Here is a 4341-nt window from a genome sequence, read left to right as displayed (position 1 = left end):
ACGTTTTCTTCCTCCAAGTGAAGTAGAGGCATGGAAATGAAATAACCGTGTTCCTTCTCGGTTCTATTGAACCAATTAATGAAATTAAATTATATGCCTGTGATATATCCATCAATTTGCTTAATACTAGGATTCAATAAGAAGTCTAGCCTATAAGAATGAACAGTTTGGTTGTAAGGTTGAAACCAAAAGGTATGAAAGAGAACTCAGAGACTAACCTGTGTGGTAGTATTTAGAAATCTGTGAAGTTCCTCATTCGGGGTAATTAGGAGAGGCGTCAGATGAAGATGGAAGCAGGCCTTTGAAGGCTTACGAAGTGCTGAGTGGCTCATCAGAACCATTACACAATTTTAAAGAAAAAAAAGAAGAAATGCTAATGTTGTATTACAGACATCTGAATCGCCACCACTAACAGAGTGGTCCAGAGTATTTCTTTCTTTCTTTTTTTAAAATTTAAATCATTTTATTGGGGGCTTGTACAACTCTTATCAATCCATATATACATCCATTGTGTCAAGCACATTTGTACATTTGTTGCCCTCATTCTCAAAACATTTGCTTTCTATTTGAGCCCTTGGTATCAGCTCCTCATTTTTTACCCTCCCTACTACCCCCTCCCTCATGAACCCTTGATAATGTATTAATTATTATTATTTTGTCATATCTTTCACTGTCCGACATCTCCCTTGACCCACTTTTCTGTTCTCCATCCCCCAGGGAGGAGGTTATATGTAGATCCTTGTAATCGGTTCCCCCTTTCTACCCTACCCTCTCTCCCCCCTCCCTGCATTGCCACTCACACCATTGGTCCTGAAGGGATCATCCACCCTGGATTCCCTGTGTTTCCAGTTCCTATCTGTACCAGTGTACATCCTCTGGTCTAGCCAGATTTGTAAGGTAGAATTGGGATCACGATAGTGCCTGTGGTGGGGTGGGGAGGAAGTATTCAAGAACTAGAGGAAAGTTGTGTGTTTCATTGATGCTACACTGCACCCAACGTGTTGCTGTGTCTTTTTGTAGGTGAGGTGTTTCCATCTTTCTGTTATCTGAGAGAGGAATCACTACCTGAAAAGGTCTGAAGACTATTTCTGGGAGTCTTCTCGGTGTGCTATGCTTCCGCATAGACAGAATCCCGGATGACCTCCACCTCCCAGTTTGATGGCTCCTTACTGCCCTTCAAAATAGGGGCAGGGCTGTGGCTTGCTTCTAGCCCAGGGTTCTCCACCTGCCTCATGCAGCGACCCTTTAATACAGTTCCTCATGTCGTGGTGACCCCCCAACCATAACATTATTTTCGTTGCTACATCATAAGTGTCATTTTCGTACTGTTTTATGAATCAGACAATACCTGTGAGAGGGGTCATGTCCCACAGGTTGAAAACTGCTGTGCTAGCCTATACCATGTGCAAAGGGTTGATGGTATGTCAGCTTCTTGGGGAGGTTTCATTATAGTTTATCCAACTAGAGAAAGTCTCGACCTGCTGGTTTTAAAGAAGCAAACAATCACACTGTGAATCCCCTGAGGAGAAAGCCATGTCCCGGGAAAACCCAGCGTCTCCTGCAGCTGAGGAAGAAGCCAGGGCCTCTGTCATGCAGCAGAAAGAAATGCATACCCAGCCACCTGACTGAGCTTGGAAGCAAATGTTCTCTAGTTGAGTCTCCACATGAGAAGGCTACTGAGCCAATACCCAGATCGCAGCCTGGGAGCAGCAGCCCTTGGAAACTGTGTGATAAGTATGTGTGTTGTTTTAAGCCACAAAAGCCTTACTACTTTATTAGGCAGCAGTCAAAAATTAAGTCTGATGCTGCTGTTGTAAAGTGCTGTAAGGTTGACCCTGACCGGATGCCCAGAAGAACAAAATGCCACCCAATCGGGCACCTTCCCCAGGAGAGGTCATGGAGCAGGCCTGCAGTGTCTGTTTCCAAGTGCGCTTAGATGGGTGTGACCCATAGGGTCTTCACTGTCTTCTAGAAGGAGGCCAGCAGGGCTTTCTGCCTTTTCTGTCTAAACCGGTCCTCTCCACCTAACCCTGCTCAGCATTGTGGCACTATGCAAGCCTCCATTGACAGAAGTTGGTGGCTTTGCTGAGATGCGTTGGCCAGAAAAGGCACCTCGGTTCCCTCTGGGCCATCAGAGCTTCCATACTCCCTGTTGGTGTGGGGGTTAGGTGCCAGCCCGTCGCTCCTAATTCACAGAGACGCGAGATGCGAGAGCACAAATATTTGCCGGATCCTGAGCCATCGTCGCATTGCTGTTGGAGTTAACCCCATTGGGGCAGCCACTGGATCACTTCGTCTTTTTTGTGTTTAATCATTGTATTGGGGCTCGTACAACTCTTATCTCAACCCATCCATCCATCCATTGTGTCAAGCACGTCTGTACATTTGTTGACATCATCATTTTCAAAACATTTGCTTTCTCCTTGAGCTGTTGGTATCAGCTCCTCATTTTTTCCCTTCCCTCCCCCTCCCTCCCTCATGAACCCTTGATAATTTATACAGTGTTGTTGTTTTGTCATGTCTTACAATGACCGGTGTCTCCCTTCACCCACTTTTCTGTTGTCCACCCCCAGGGAGCAGGTTGTCGGTAGATCATGGGATCACTCCGTCTTACAGAGGGTCTTTCCCTTGTCACTGACACTCTCGTTTGCCAAGCATGGCATCTTTTTTCAAGGACTGATTTCTCCTGATACCATGTTCACAGTAGGTGATATGAATGCTTGCTATCTTGTCTTCGAAGGAGCCGGATGACTGCACTTCCTTCTTGAGAGATTTGCCTGTTCTCGCCGCTCATGGCACGGTCAATATTCTTCCCTAAATGCCCAATTCCACTCTATTATCAGTTCTTATCTGGTCTTCCTTATGCACTGTGCAGTTGTCACCTGAACGTGAGATGACTGTGTGCACTGTGGTGTGGCACAGACACACGTCCGTCTTCCAGGTGGCACCTTTGCTCTTTAGTACCTTATATAGATCTTGTACAGCAGATTTGCACAATGCAATACGGTTGAGTTCTCGATTGCTGATCTCATAAGGATGGATTGTAGATCCAAGTAATATGAAATCCTGGATAACTTCAATCTTTTCTCCATTCATGATGGTGTTGTCCATTGTTCCAGTTTTGAGAATTTTTATCTTCTTTACTGTGAGTTGTCGTCCCTGCTGAAGTCTATTCTTGATCATCCCCAGTAATTGCGTTTAGTCCTCCTGGCTTTCAGCAGGCAAGGTCATGTCATCTGCATATCACAGGTTATTAATGAAGCTTCCTCCAATGCTGATGCCAAGTTCTTCTCCATATAGTCCAGCTTCTCAGATCACTGATTTGCCCTTAGTCCCTGGCTGTGCAAATGATTAATGCACTTGACTGCTAACCAACATATGGGCAGTTTGATTTATATAGAAGCACCTCAGAAGAAAGGACTGGCATTCTACTTCCCAAAAGCAGTCATTTAAAACTTTATGGAGCAGGGTTCTACCCTGGCACATGTAGGGTTGCCGTGAGGTGAAGATTCAATGGGAACTGGTTTTAGTGTGACATAAGCCTGAACGAGCTTGAAGGCAAGGTCATCTGAGCATCTAGATCAAAGACACAGCTCGCCTCCCTCACAGCCTCATCTGACCTGAGCTGCCTTCCTTCATGTTCTAGTTACATGTCCCGCTTGGTGATTCACAAGCGTGAGAGGTTCTTCACTGCCATTTTAAATCCCATCCCATTCCTGAGTTCAGGGAATGGAACTGAAAAATCAGTGAAATGAATTTGAACATGTGGGATAGAGTCGAGAACTTTTTTTTTTTTTTTTTTAACGGCTCGAAGTCTTTATTGATAGCAACGGCGAGACATGGGGGGGGCGGAGCAGCTTCCGCTCGAGGCGGCGTTCAGAACCCTGAAACCAAAGAAGACGCAGTGAGCAGCCCGGAGAGGAGCCTCATTCCCGGCCTGCCCTCCCGGGGTCTTGTCCCGGCGTCTGAGGATAGAACCAACGGATGGGCAGCCGCCGGCACCGAAGACATGACGCCGAGGGGGCCGGAGCCCGCTTCCGCTGCCTCCGTACATAACGGGGACCGGGCGGGACTGCACGCCTGGCTCCCGCCAAGAAAAGGAGGGCCGAGTCGAGAACTTTTTAAAGGATACATTTTGTCTTCTTCTTATTGCAGAACTCGTATGTACTTATTTTAGGAAATAAGTTGTAAGAGGAAGGGAGTCTTCCAAACAACAGCACCAAATATGGTCCAGGATCCATCTTCTGATACACCTAACATTTGAAATACAGCACTGTGGGTCCTTTAGAACCTACATTTAAATGCATCAGAATCACATGTGGTTTTCCCAAGAGACTGAAT

The 4341-nt window shown here is 46.2% G+C and overlaps 1 non-coding gene across 1 annotated transcript; it reads right to left on the bottom strand.

Moving 5' to 3' along the window:
* Nucleotides 1-3951: 3951 nt before the first annotated feature.
* Nucleotides 3952-4104, bottom strand: LOC115870222. Its single transcript, XR_004046593.1, has one exon. It is a non-coding gene; the product is annotated as a small nucleolar RNA SNORA57 (small nucleolar RNA).
* Between the last annotated feature and the right edge of the window lie 237 nt (nt 4105-4341).

Source organism: Echinops telfairi, unplaced genomic scaffold, assembly GCF_000313985.2.
Source record: "Echinops telfairi isolate 266 unplaced genomic scaffold, ASM31398v2 ScPeMD7_443;HRSCAF=831, whole genome shotgun sequence".
In the NCBI taxonomy this organism is placed as follows: Eukaryota; Metazoa; Chordata; class Mammalia; order Afrosoricida; family Tenrecidae; genus Echinops; species Echinops telfairi.
Note: the sequence above shows the minus strand (reverse complement) of the source record. Positions and strands in the feature narration are given on the sequence as shown.